Genomic DNA, 15,304 nt, shown 5'->3' on the forward strand with positions numbered 1-15,304 from the left:
AAACAACTCTGGAAACCACCCAACATTTCTGCAATTGCAGCAAGAGCCAAGAGAAATCAATGAGCAACTAACCGGAAAGTAATTGATGATCCCTTTAAATATCACTAGTCGGGTGGGTGTGGGGGTGGTGTCCTTCCTGCTGCTGTGTGCAGTTATGAGAGGCCATTAGCTGCAGCATTGGGCTCCAAAATGGCAGCACCGCTATCATATTGGTGTTAAATGCTGATTTACATCACGATCTGCCTACTTCGCATCCTTCCAAAGGATGCACCTGCTGACGTCCTCACAAAATGGCATCCAGCACTGCTAGCACCAGAAGGCTGGAGTTTTATCAGCATGGTGGGGGCTTCACTGATGGGTCCGAATGGTGGGGGAAAACCCTCCTCGGCTGTTTGTGGTATCGGCAGCTGCAGTTTTTGGCTGTCCAGCAACTCATTGGATGTTGTCGGGGCTCCTGTCCCTTTAAAGGACGGACACCCACCCCCCAGGAGCTGCCGGTCAGTTAGAGGTCCGGCTGCTCAGCAGTCTCAGAAGTGTCCCTGGGAGTTTTGGCCTTTGCTGGGACTGCGCCTGGAAGAGAGGACACCACGGAAGCAGACCGCCCTCCCAACCAGGTGAGTAGGGTCTGGGGGTGCTGGGACCAGTTCTGGCAGGCCACTTTGAGTTGAGGGTTGTTGAGAGTAGGGCCTGGTTTGCTGCTGGGAACCCATTCTCACCCGGGGGGGGCGCGGGGGGGGCGCCCTCTGCAGGCCACAGAGTGCCTGAATAGAAGAGCTCCTCCCACCCCCTGCCTCCACTGAGCCTACCGGGTGGTCCAGGTGATCTGCCCATTCGGCAGAGGGCCCACCGCCACTGATACAATACAAGCGGTGGTGGGAAGAGGCCCTTATTTGCCCACTTAAGTGGCTCAATTGGCTTCGGTGCAGAAGGTATGTACTCCACCTTCCCTGCTGCTGGTAAAGTGGAATGGCAGCAGGAAGATGACGTGCTTTCCAACCACCACCGGCCCTCCCCCACATTCACTTGCCATTTTATGGGCACCCTGCGTCGCCCACCCTGTCCCCAGAGTGCTGGGAAAATCCAGCCCAAAGTGTGCACCTGTGGCGAATGGCATTTTTGAAGCACAACGGCAATCATAGTGCTATAGATCGGGGCACAAAGAAAATAATTTTTCAGACAAAAATAGCAAATAAAAGCGCATTAATTAGAAGGTGCAGATGGATTTGAAAGCGCTTTTTTTGTTTTTGTTTGATGGGATGTGGGTGTCGCTGGCCAGGCCAGCATTTATTGCCCATCCCTAATTGCCCTTGAGAAGGTGATGGTGAGCTGCCTTCTTGAACCGCTGCAGTCCATGTGGGGTAGGTGCAGCCACAGTGCTGCGTGGAAGGAAGTTCCAGGATTATGATCCAGCGACAGTGAAGGAACAGTGATATAGTTCCAAGTCAGGTTGGTGTGTGGATTGGAGGGGCACTTGCCGATGGTGGTGTTCCCATGCATCTGCTGTCCTTGTCCTTCCAGATGGAGAGGTCGGGCATTTGGAAGGTGCTGTTGAAGGAGCCTTGGTGAGTTGCTGCAGTGCATCTTGTAGATGGTACACACTGCTGCCACTGTGCATTGGTGGTGGAGGGAATGAATGTTGAAGGTGGTGGATGGGGTGCTGATCAAGCGGGCTGCTTTTTCCTGGATGGTGTTGAGCTTCCTGAGTGTTGTTGGAGCTGGACCCATCCAGGCAAGTGGAGAGTATTCCATCACAGTCCTCACTTGTGCCTTGTAGATGGTGGACAGGCTTTGGGGAGTCAGGGGGTGAGTTATTCACTGCAGAACTCCTAGTCTCTGACCTGATCTTGTAGCCACAGTATTTATGTGGCTGGTACAGTTCAGTTCTGGTTAATGGTAACCCCCAGGATGGTGACAGTGGGGGATTCAGTAATGGTAATACCATTGAATGTCAAGGGCAGATGGTTAGATTCTCTCTTGTTGGAGATCAGCATTGCCTGGCATTTGTGTGGCACAACTATTACTTGCCACATATCAGCCCAAGCCTGAATATTGTCCAGGTCTTGCTGCATATTGACACGGACTGCTTCAGTATCTGAGGAGTTGCGAATGCTACTGAACATTGTACAGTCATCAGCAAACATCCCCACTTCTGCCTTTTTGATGGAGGGAAGGTCATTGATGAAGAGCTGAAGATGGTCGTGCCTAGGACACTACCCTGAGGAACTCCTGCAGCGATGGCCTGGGGCTGAGATGATTGACCTCCAACAACCACAACCATTTTCCTTTGTACGAGGTATGATTCCAAACAGTGGAACGTTTTCCCCCTGATTCCCATTGACTTCAGTTTGGCTAGGGCTCCTTGATGCCATACTCAGTCAAATGCAGCCTTGATATCAAGGGCAATCACTCTCACCTCACCTCACCTCTTGAGTTCAGCTCTTTTGTCCATATTTGGACCAAAGCTGTTACAAGGTCAGGAGCTGAGGGGCCCTGACAGAACCCAAACTGAGCATCAGTAAGGCCGAGATGGATCATCCACTCAGCACTTCTGGCTGAAGATGGTCGCAAATGCTTCAGCCTTTTCTTTTGGACTGATGTGTTGAGCACCCCCATCGTTGAGGATGGAGATATCTGTGGAGCCTCCTTCTCCTGTTAGTTGTTTAATTGTTCATCACCATTCACACCTGGATGTGGCAGAACTGCAGAGCTTAGATCTAATCCATTGGTTGTGGGATTGCTTAGTTCTGTATATCGCATCTTGCTTCTGCTGTTTGGCATGCGAGTAGACCTGTGTTGTAGCTTTATCAGGTTGACACCCCATTTTTAGTAATGCCTGGTGCTGCTCCTGGCGTGGCCTCCTGGACTCTTTATTGAACTAGGGTTGATCCCTTAGTTTGATGGTATTGGTAGAGTGAGGGATATGCAGGGTCAAGAGGTTACAGATTGTGGTTGAATACAATTCTGCTGCTGCTGATGGCCCACAGTGCCTCATGGATGCCCAGTTTTGAGCTGCCAGATCTGTTCTGAATCTATCCCATTTAGCACAGTAACAGTGCCACACAACACGATAGAGGGTATTCTCAGTGTAAAGACAGGACATGATCCCAGATGTTAGTAAGGAGGACTTTGCAGGGTCAACAAGGCTGGGTTTGCTAATGTCGTTTCCAGTGCCTACGTCAATGCCGGGTGTTCTGTCCAATTTTATTCCTTTTCAACTTTTATTTAGCAGTGTTATACAACTGAATGGCTTGCCAGGCCATTTCAGAGGGCAGTTCAGAATCAACTACATTGCTATAGGTCTGGAGTCACATGAAGGCCAGACCAGGTAAGGATGGCAGATTTCCTTCCGTAAAGGGCATTGGTGAATCAAATGGGTTTTTATGACAATTGATGGTAGTATCATGGTCACCATTACTGAGACTAGCTTTCAATTCCAGAATTTTTTTATTACCCAATTGAATTTATTAATTAATTGAAGAGTTTAAATACCACCAGCTGCCGTGGTGTGATTTGAACCCACATCCCCAGAGTATTAGCCTGGGTCATTGGATTATTAGTCCAGTGACATTACCACTATGCCACCGTCTCCCCTACAGCATAGAGCTTTTCTACTATAAAACAAAACTAAACCAAACCAAAATGATTTTTTTTTTATTCATTCATGGGATGTGGGCATCACTGGCTATGCCAGCATTTATTGCCCATCTTTAATTGCCCTTGAGAAGGTGAAGATGAAGCACTAAACTAAAGTACATCTTCTTAAATGTAGAAGAAGCAGAAGAGTGTGACAATGAAAACGATCATTTCAGTCTGTTATTTGTTGAGGCTACATTTCTCATTAACATTTTTATTTTATTTTAGTTTACATAATACAGAACATATATAGAGTGTCCATTGTGTGAGGTATAGATAGTTTTGGATTTCATTATTTTGTTTTCCTTTTATTCTTGGATAAAGCTACAGTTTTCCCAAGAATCATTTATAGATTACCACTAAAGCAACCTGCCTGGGAATGGATGAGTCAATTGGCAGATGATGGTGGGTGGAAGATGCTTTGTTATTTGGGCTATGTTTAAAAGCCTAACCTTGAGTTTATCTCTTCCTTCCACAACTTGTTGGTTCTGCAGTTTCCAGCAGAATCACAGAAAAAAGGATTTTAAAGTCTGAGTCTTTTTTGCTCAACTTTGAAAAAAACTTGAAAGCCTTACCAGAATTTTTTTCCTGGCCCTTGAAATGTGAAACACCACCTCCAGCATTCCAGAGGCAGTGTTAAAAGTACATCATTACTACTATCTGAAAGGCTCAATTTTCAGAACAACTAACTGTGAGTTGGTGCTGCAAATCATTCTGTGTTGAGTGCAAGTTCATGCTGGGGCAAATGTCCTATCCACTTCAATACACATTTTTATGATGCTGTTTTAATAATTTTTATCTTTGGTTAATGGAGATAAAAATAATAGATTTATAGCAGCACTTTACCACAATGGCATTGCCCTTGATATTAATGAAAGGGAGAATATAAAAATCTTTGGATGTAGAATATCTGTAAGATAAAACCAGATAAAGCGATGTCAAGCGAGTAAATACCTATAGTCGCTAAGTTATGACAAGAAATCAATTGCAAACCATTTCCTAATAAATATCTGATGTGTTTACTGCTGTTAGTTATGTTCTTGTACTGTTGTTTAAGATGTCGGTGGAGGAATTTGTTTGCTCCAGGGCACATTTATAGCTCATTCTATATTCACTATTAGCACTGGCGCCACTGCAGACCCTACAAATGAGTGTGTGCTGTGGTTGAAAAGTTGTGCTCTATATAGTGATGTAGTGCAATGTGGCATAGACTGCTGATGAATATATAAATCATAATTTAAATTTCAAATGTTCCTTTTTTATACTTACATTTACACACCAGAATGCAGTGTATGAGTGAGCAAAAAATAAAGATGTGCATTTCAAGAGTAGTTTTCACAAGCTCGGGACTTTCCAAATCTTTTTTCTTTTGGGCCTCCTTATCTCGAGAGACAATGGATACGCGCCTGGAGGTGGTCAGTGGTTTGTGAAGCAGCACCTGGAGTGGCTATAAAGGCCAATTCTGGAGTGACAGGCTCTTCCACAGGTGCTGCAGAGAAATTTGTTTGTTGGGGCTGTTGCACAGTTGGCTCTCCCCTTGCGCCTCTGTCTTTTTTCCTGCCAACTACTAAGTCTCTTCGACTCGCCACAATTTAGCCCTGTCTTTATGGCTGTCCGCCAGCTCTGGCGAATGCTGGCAACTGACTCCCACGACTTGTGATCAATGTCACACGATTTCATGTCGCGTTTGCAGACGTCTTTATAACGGAGACATGGACGGCCGGTGGGTCTGATACCAGTGGCGAGCTCGCTGTACAATGTGTCTTTGGGGATCCTGCCATCTTCCATGCGGCTCACATGGCCAAGCCATCTCAAGCGCCGCTGACTCAGTAGTGTGTATAAGCTGGGGATGTTGGCCGCTTCAAGGACTTCTGTGTTGGAGATATAGTCCTGCCACCTGATGCCAAGTATTCTCCGAAGGCAGCGAAGATGGAATGAATTGAGACGTCGCTCTTGGCTGGCATACGTTGTCCAGGCCTCGCTGCCGGAGAGCAAGGTACTGAGGACACAGGCCTGATACACTCGGACTTTTGTGTTCCGTGTCAGTGCGCCATTTTCCCACACTCTCTTGGCCAGTCTGAACATAGCAGTGGAAGCCTTACCCATGCGCTTGTTGATTTCTGCATCTAGAGACAGGTTACTGGTGATAGTTGAGCCTAGGTAGGTGAACTCTTGAACCACTTCCAGAGCGTGGTCGCCAATATTGATGGATGGAGCATTTCTGACATCCTGCCCCATGATGTTCGTTTTCTTGAGGCTGATGGTTAGGCCAAATTCATTGCAGGCAGACGCAAACCTGTCGATGAGACTCTGCAGGCATTCTTCAGTGTGAGATGTTAAAGCAGCATCGTCAGCAAAGAGGAGTTCTCTGATGAGGACTTTCCGTACTTTGGACTTCGCTCTTAGACGGGCAAGGTTGAACAACCTGCCCCCTGATCTTGTGTGGAGGAAAATTCCTTCTTCAGAGGATTTGAACGCATGTGAAAGCAGCAGGGAGAAGAAAATCCCAAATAGTGTGGGTGCGAGAACACAGCCCTGTTTCACACCACTCAGGATAGGAAAGGGCTCTGATGAGGAGCCACCATGTTGAATTGTGCCTTTCATATTGTCATGGAATGAGGTGATGATACTTAGTAGCTTTGGTGGACATCCGATCTTTTCTAGTAGTCTGAAGAGACCACGTCTGCTGACGAGGTCAAAGGCTTTGGTGAGATCAATGAAAGCAATGTAGAGGGGCATCTGTTGTTCACGGCATTTCTCCTGTATCTGACGAAGGGAGAACAGCATGTCAATAGTCGATCTCTCTGCACGAAAGCCACACTGTGCCTCAGGGTAGACGCGCTCGGCCAGCTTCTGGAGCCTGTTCAGAGCGACTCGAGCAAAGACTTTCCCCACTATGCTGAGCAGGGAGATTCCACGGTAGTTGTTGCAGTCACCGCGGTCACCTTTGTTTTTATAGAGGGTGATGATGTTGGCATCGCGCATGTCCTGGGGTACTGCTCCCTCGTCCCAGCACAGGCATAGCAGTTCATGTAGTGCTGAGAGTATAGCAGGCTTGGCACTCTTGATTATTTCAGGGGTAATGCTGTCCTTCCCAGGGGCTTTTCCGCTGGCTAGGGAATCAATGGCATCACTGAGTTCCGATTTGGTTGGCTGTATGTCCAGCTCATCCATGACTGGTAGAGGCTGGGCTGCATTGAGGGCAGTCTCAGTGACAGCATTCTCCCTGGAGTACAGTTCTAGGTAGTGCTCAACCCAGCGGTCCATCTGTTTGCGTTGGTCAGTGATTATGTCCCCCGATTTAGATTTGAGGGGGGTGATCTTCTTGATGGTTGGCCCAAGAGCTCTCTTCATGCCATCATACATTCCTCTGATGTTTCCGGTGTCTGAGGCCAGCTGAATATGACTGCATAGGTGTTGCCAGTAGTCGTTTGCGCAACGCCTAGCTGTTCTTTGTGCAGTACTTCTGGCTGCTTTAAGTGCTGCGGATGTTAAATCGCTGGGGGCTTTCTTGTAGTTCAAAAGTGCAATGCGCTTAGCGGCTATGACAGGTTCCAGCTCTTCATTATGAGATTGAAACCAGTCTGCATTTCTCTTCGCACTTTTGCCGTAGGTGGTCAAAGCTGACTCATAGATGGCGTCTCTGATGTGGGCCCACTTGGTCTCAGCATCCCCTGTGGGAGTGTTTTGAAGGGCTGTTACAAGTGAATTTAGAAATTTTTGTAACAGCTGTGGGTGAGAAATTCTGCTCGTGTTGATGCGCGGGTGGCCCTTCTGCTTGGAATGATGCAACTTCTTTGGTCTGAGTCTAACCTTGCTGCACACCAGGGAGTGGTCGGTGTCGCAGTCCGCACTGTGGAAGCTGCGTGTGATTTGAACACTGTTTAAGGCGGCTCGCCTTGTGACAATGAGGTCTAGCTGGTGCCAATGACGTGATCTTGGGTGCCTCCATGAAACCTGGTGACAGGGTTTAGTGTGAAAGAACGAGTTGGTGATGCAGAGGTTATGATAGGTACACAACTCAAGCAGTCTCTGCCCGTTCTCATTCATCCTTCCAACGCCATAGCGCCCAAGGCAGGAGGGCCATGAGTCATGGTCGGCCCCAACCCTGGCATTAAAGTCCCCCAGCAGGAATAGGTGTTCGGTGTTGGGGATGCTGCTAATGATGTTATGGAGTTGTTCATAGAACTGGTCTTTAGCTTCAGGTGCGGAACAGAGTGTTGGAGCATAGATGCTGAGTAGGTGTACTGGACCAGAGGTGGTGAGCAGTCGGATGGACAGTATGCGTTCCGAGCCATTTGAGGGAGGCTCTATCATGCTGAGCAAGGAGTTTCTGATGGCGAAGCCCACTCCATGCTGTCTTGGTTCTTCAGGATCCCTGCCCTGCCAGAAGAAGGTGTAGTCTTGCTCTGCTAGAGAGCCACTCGCGGGGAGGCGAGTCTCCTGAAGTGCTGCAATGTCCACATTGAGTCTACTGAGCTCGTTGTTAATGATGGCGGTCTTCCGAGAATCGTTGATTTGTGTAAGGTCTTCCGACAGGCCAGGACACATAGTTCTGACGTTCCAGCTTGCAAAGCGAAGGGCTGGTACCTTCTTTCCTTTTTTCATGTTGTTTGGTGCGGTGTATCAGTCCACCTTTCGGGCAATGACCCTGAGCTCCAAGCACCCATTGAAGCAGGCAGACTGTGGCGGGACAGAACCTTATTGACCGGGGGCTGCCCGGTTTGAGGCGGGCGGTAGCTGTCCAGTGAGGTGCAATGACCTCTCCCACCGACAAAGGCAACCCGTGGCGCCCAGTTTCTACGCCAATTTATCTGGACTTATAACCCGTAACTGCTGCCTTCCGTGTTGTTTCAGTCGCTGTGAGGCAACTATGGAGTGACCTCTCCATGGCGCATGCCTGGGCAAATTTATGGAGGTTGAGAGTTGCCCAGTCGTCAAAACCCCCCTCTCGGCCTTTCTGGTGGGGTCCAAAGGAGTGCAGGACACGACGTTTGGCACCAGTATGGCTGCAGGAACTGCCGGAAACATGCCAAAGGTGACACATGACCGCCTACGGGGTTCCGCTCCGGATTTTCTGTTAGGGTTTACTCCCTTAGCCTTGGTCTCTCCCGAGACGCCCACAAGGCAGTGGCCCACAAGGCCACAAGGCCTTTCCAAATGCTTTACAGGTAATGAAGTACTTTTGAAGTACAGTCACTTTTGTAATGTGGGAAACATGGCAGCCAACTGATGCACAGCATAGTACCACAACCAGCAGTGTGATAATGACCAGATTATCTGTTTTAGGGGTGTTGGCTAAAGGTTAAAAACTGCCCATAATACTGGGGAGAACTCCCCGGCTCTTCTTCTAATAGTACCATGGGATCTTTTACATCCACCTGAGAGGGCAGACAGGACTTTGGTTTTACATCTCATCTGAAAGACAGTATGGCTCTCTCAGTATTGCAATGAAGTGTCAACCTAGATTATATGCTCAAGTCTCTGGAGTGGAACATGTACTCACAATCTTCTGACTCGGAGACGAGAGTGCTATCATCGAGTGCTACCAGCATATGTAAGGGCAATATAAGTATGAATTTGGATATGGATTTTGAAAGGTTTTGAACATTATTGTTAACTTTGTTTTGCACCAATGGCACAAACAAAACTAGAACTCAGCGAGCGGGGACCAGAAAACGATTGGGTCCAGCAACTTTGGGAGTTGGGTAATTTTCCTGTCCTTGTTGCCCACATACTCTCAAGCAGAGTATGTAAAAGGTTCATTTAAAATTCAAAATGTTTGCAGATCAGCAGATAACAGGGCAGCTACTGACATTCCTACTTATTGGTCTTGTTCCCACACAGGATGCTAATGGCCAACAAGATAAGAAGGGATTCACTTAAAGTTTCACGGTTCAATCTTTCCCACTTCTCTTTAATTAAAAGCGATGGAATTACATTTTTACTCCTCTCTCACACAATGTTGTAGAAGAAACTGAGGAGGAGCAAATGAGGGATATCAGGGAGATCGTATAGCAGGAAAGGTTCACTACCCATCACCAGCCATTATGCCTCCAGCCATATCAACAGACGCACACAGAGCCATCTGCAATATCAATGAAGAGAACATCTTCCAAATAAACAGTGTTGAATTTTACTGGCCCCCAGGTGGCAGGAACGGAGGTGGGGGGCACCGGTAAAATAACGGGGCATTGCGTCAGAATGGCTCCCCAACATAGTCCCGCTGCTGCAGAAGTTTGCAAGCGATGGGCTTCAAGGCGGATTGGCTGCCCACTCCATGAAGGTGGACAACCGATTTGCATAATTAAAGGCCCTATTAATGGCCATTTTACAGGGCCACCAGTGTTTTATCGACAGCAGGGTGGCCCCTGCCTCATGGGGAGACCGCCAGCTTCATGAAGGCAGCCTCCCTGGGGAAGGCCTGAGGTCGATCAGAACCAGAAGCTCTATGTCCCACAGAGGGGGAGGCGAGCGGGAAAGGCAGCACTCATGGCCCCATCGATCACCCCTAAGGGGTTTCCCCTCTATCCAGCAAAGGCTACCACCCTTGGCCCCTAAATTTTCATTTGCTTCTACCTGTCTGAGGGAGCCTCCATTTTGAGGCACCCTGAGGTCTCTGACCTGCCTCAGCAGTGCCCACCTCTCCCAGTGCTGCTGCTGAGGCTTCAGAGCTGCCAGTCCTCTGCTTGGACCAGCAGCATCAGCAGCCTGTTATGGACGGCGGGCCCACAGCCAGCTAATTAAGATGCGGCCTGCAGTAAAATCGCTGAGCAGGTCCCGACGGCAGCAAGCATGGGCTCGGGACCCACTTTTCGGCCCGATGTCGGGGTCCCAAAGCCCGTGGTAAAATTCAGCCCACAGATTCAGCAGGGCGCTAGTTACCGAGCTATGCCAACTGCTGTGAGGAAACCTGCCACTAACTTCCTTTACAGGGGTGGCATTACCAGTGGCAGTCAAAGCCCCCAACATCCTTAGATTTTAAGCCTTACTTCCTTTCAAGTTGTCACAGGGGACATCTGCAGTATCAATCAACCAATAAGGTGCTCACAAAGACGTCAAATAGGTGTTTGATTCATTGCTCAACAGGATCAAGGGTTTCCTTGATGGTGACCATATGGGTCTGGAGGTCCTATGCACAAGGCACAGTGGCGCAGTGGTTAGCACCGCAGCCTCACAGCTCCAGGGACCCGGGTTCAATTCTGGGTACTGCCTGTGTGGAGTTTGCAAGTTCTCCCTGTGTCTGCGTGGGTTTCCTCCGGGTGCTCCGGTTTCCTCCCACAAGCCAAAAGACTTGCAGGTTGATAGGTAAATTGGCCATTATAAATTGCCCCTAGTGTAGGTAGGTGGTAGGGAAATATAGGGACAGGTGGGGATGTGGTAAGAATATGGGATTAGTGTAGGATTAGTATAAATGGGTGGTTGATGGTCGGCACAGACTCGGTGGGCCGAAGGGCCTGTTTCAGTGCTGTATCTCTAAAAAAAAAGGCAATACCCTACAGAATGGGCTTTAACCCCATTAATGTGCAGCTGGTCAGTGACTATCAGTGTCACACCATGCAGGTCAATGCCTACTCCCCAAACAACAATCTTTAATTTGAAGACAATTATTTGTGATGGCATTACTGGAAGCTGAAGTCAGGCAGCCAGAATGGCTCCTCCCAGACCTAGGATACAGTTGTCAATTATTGATAACAACATTTTTGGGCAGCAATGGGTAGAAGCAGAGTGAAGGTACAATGAAGTCGACTCAGCCAGCTAGCAACATAATGGAATAAACCAATGACATTTTGAAGCAGGGCTTACGGAGATCGAGAACATCTTATAGTGTCGACTTGCTCCAAAAACGTTCTCAACTGCTGCATGCTTTGCCGTACAAAAGTGTCTAAACATGGAAGCTTGTCTGAAGGCAAATGCAGACACTGACCAAGCAATGTTGCAGAAACATCAGAGTGACCGCAAGAGTCGTGTGCCAGGCACTCCTCCAAGAGACATTTAAGTTATGTGTTTCAATAATCTCTTTACAGAACCTGAGCAATTTGCCTTGAACATCTTCTATAACATTATTCTATGCACTTTGTCCACTAGTATCAATGCCATCAAATAGCAACATTTGCTTTTTCTTACTTTCTACCCCAGGGTTGTCCAACAAGAATTTCCATCCAGTTCGCGGATGCAAACTGTACCCGGGGTCGTTCCTCACCTTGCCAGGGCTCGGTGACTGGAGATGGGAAATATCCCATTGCCTCTTTCCAGCAGAGCGGCCTTTAAAAAAATATCATAAGTCAGTTTCACAGCTCAGCTGCTGAAGCAAGAACGCGCTTCACAACATCGGACAGATTCGGAGTTTTCCGACCTGTTTTCAAAGCCAGCCAGAAAACCCCGAATCTGTCCGATGTTATGAAGCGCTGTTCCTGCTTCAGCAGCTCAGCTGTGAAACGGACTTGTGATGTTTTTAAACAAGCTGAACAACCACAAAGCAACTGTGCTGAGCGCTCCCACTCAGGGCAACTGATAGAGAGCGAGAGAGGCAACAGAAAGAGGGAGAGGGGGGAACAGAAAGAGGGTGGGGGTAACAGAGAGCGGGGAACAGAGAGAGGGGGGAAACTGGGAGAGGGGGGAAACTGAGAAAGGGTGGAACAGAGAGAGGGGGTCTACAGTGAGAGTGAGGGGGTACAGTGAGAGGGAGGGGGACAATGAGAGGGAGGATGGAAAAGAGAGAGGGGAGGGGTAACAGAGAGAGAGGAGGGTGGAAAAGAGAGAGGGGAAGGGGAACAGAGAAGGGGGAACAGAGAGAGGAGGGCAGAGAGAGGGGGAAACAGAGAGAGGGGAGAGGGAGGAGGTGTAAACAGAGAGAGGGGAGAGGGAACAGAGAGGGGGAGGGGGAATAGAGAGAGGGGGTTGGAAAAAAGAGAGGGGAGAGGGGAGGAGGAACAGAGAGAGGGGGAAACTGAGAGAGGGGGTAACAGAGAAAGGGGGAGCTACAGGGAGAGGGAGAGGGTCAGTGAGAGAGAGAGTGGGACAGAGGGAGGGAGGACAGAGCGAGGGGGGACAGAGAGAGGGAGGGGTGAATAGAGAAAAGGAGGGGGAACAGAGAGGGGAGGGGGGAACAGAGAGGGGTGGGGGAACAGAGAGAGAGGGGAGGGGGAACAGAGAGAGGGGGAACACAGAGTGCCCTCAACATCGACTCCGGACCCCATGAAGTCTCATGGCATCAGGTCAAACATGGGCAAGGTAACCTCCTACTGATTACCACCTACTGCCCTCCCTCAGCTGATGACTCAGTACTCCACCATGTTGAACACCACTTGGAGGAAGCACTGAGGGTGGCAAGGGCACAAAATGTACTCTGGGTGGGGGACTTCAATGTCCATCACCAAGAGTGGCTCGGTAGCACCACTACTGACCGGGCTGGCCGAGTACTAAAGGACATATCTGCTAGACTGGGTCTGTGGCAGGTGGTGGGGGAACCAACACAAGGGAAAAACATACTTGACCTCGTCCTCACCAATCTGCCTGCCGCAGATGCTTCTGTCCATGACTGTATTGGTAGGAGTGACCACTGCACTGTCCTTGTGGAGACGAAGTCCCACCTCCACATTGAGGATACCATCCGTCGTGTTGTGTGGCACTATCACCGTGCTGAATGGGATAGATTTCGAACGGATCTAGCAATGCAAAACTGGGCATCCATGAGGCGCTGTGGGCCATCAGCAGCAGCAGAATTGTACTCAACCACAATCTGTAACCTCATGGCCCGGCATATCCTCCACTCTACCATTACCATCAAGCCAGGAGACCAACCCTGGTTCAATGAAGAGTGCAGGAGGGCATGCCAGGAGCAGCACCAGGTGTCAACCTGGTGAAGCTACAACACAGGACTATCTGCGTGCCAAACTGCGTAAGCAGCATGCGATAGACAGAGCTAAGTGATCCCATAACCAAAGGATCAGATCTAAGCTCTGCAGTCCTGCCACATCCAGCCGCGAATGGTGGTGGACAATTAAACAACTAACTGGAGGAGGTGGCTCCACAAATATCCCCATCCTCAATGATGGGGGAGCCCAGCACATCAGTGCAAAAAATAAGGCTGAAGCATATGCAACAATCTTCAGCCAGAAGTGCCGAGTTGATGATCCATCTCGGCCGCCTCCTGAAGTTCTCAGCAACACAGATGCCAGACTTCAGCCAATTCGATTCACTCTGCATGATATCAAGAAATGACTGAAGGCACTGGATACTGCAAAAGCTATGGGCCCTGACAATATTCCGGCAATAGTACTGAAGACCTGTCCTCCAGAACTTGCCGCGCCCCTAGCCAAGCTGTTCCAGTACAGCTACAACACTGGCATCTACCCTGCAATGTGGAAAATTGCCCAGGTATGTCCTGTACACAAAAAGCAGGTCAAGTGCAACCCGGCCAATTACCGCCCCATCAGCCTACTCTCAATCATCAGTAAAGTGATGGAAGGTGTCATCAGCAGTGCCATCAAGCGGCACTTGCTTCGCAATAACCTGCTCAGTGACGCTCAGTTTGGGTTCCACCAGGGCCACTCAACTCATGACCTCATTATAGCCTTGGTTCAAACTTGGACAAAAGAGCTGAACTCAAGAGGTGAGGTGACATCAAGGCAGCATTTGACCGAGTATGGCATCAAGGAGCCCTAGCAAAACTGAGGTCAATGGGAATCAGGGGGAAAACCCTCCGCTGGCTGGAGTCATACCTAGCGCAAAGAAAGATGGTTGTGGTTGTTGAAGGTCAATCATCTGAGCCCCAGGACATCACTGCAGGAGTTCCTCAGGGTAGTGTCCTGGGCCTAACCATCTTCAGCTGCTTCATCAATGACCTTCCTTCAATCATAAGGTCAGAAGTAGGGATGTTCGCTGATGATTGCACAATTTTCAGCACCATTCGTGACTCCTCAGATACTGAAGCAGTCCATGTAGAAATGCAGCAAGACCTGGACAATATCCAGGCTTGGGCTGATAAGTGGCAAGTAACATTCACGCCACACAAGTGCCAGGCAATGACCATCTCCACCAAGAGAGAAGCTAACCATCTCCCCTTGACATTCAACAGCATTACCATCGCTGAATCCCCCACTGTCAACATCCTAGGGGCTACCACTGACCAGAAACTGAACTGGAGTAGCCGTATAAATACCACGGCTACAAGAGCAGGTCAGAGGCTAGGAATCCTAAGGCGCGTAACTCACCTCCTGACTCCCCAAAGCCTGTCCACCATCAGCAAGGCACAAGTCAGGAGTGTGATGGAACACTCTCCACTTGCCTGGATGGGTGCAGCTCCAACAACACTCAAGAAGCTCGATACCATTCAGGACAAAGCAGCCCGCTTGATTGGCACCCCATCTACAAACATTCACTCCCTCCACCACCGACGCGCAATGGCAGCAGTGTGTACCATCTACAAGATGCAGTGCAGCAACACACCAAGGCTCCTTAGACAGCACCTTCCAAACCCGCGACCTCTACCAACTAGAAGGTCAAGGGCAGCAAATACATGGGAACACCACCACCTGCAAGTTCCCCTCCAAGTCACACACCATCTTGACTTGGAACTATATCGCTGTTCCTTCACTGTCGCTGGGTCAAAATCCTGGAACTCCCTTCCTAACAGCACTGTGGGTATACCTACCCCAAATGAACTGCA

The sequence above is a fragment of the Heterodontus francisci genome, chromosome 26 (genome assembly GCF_036365525.1).
Source record: "Heterodontus francisci isolate sHetFra1 chromosome 26, sHetFra1.hap1, whole genome shotgun sequence".
NCBI classification, from domain to species: Eukaryota; Metazoa; Chordata; class Chondrichthyes; order Heterodontiformes; family Heterodontidae; genus Heterodontus; species Heterodontus francisci.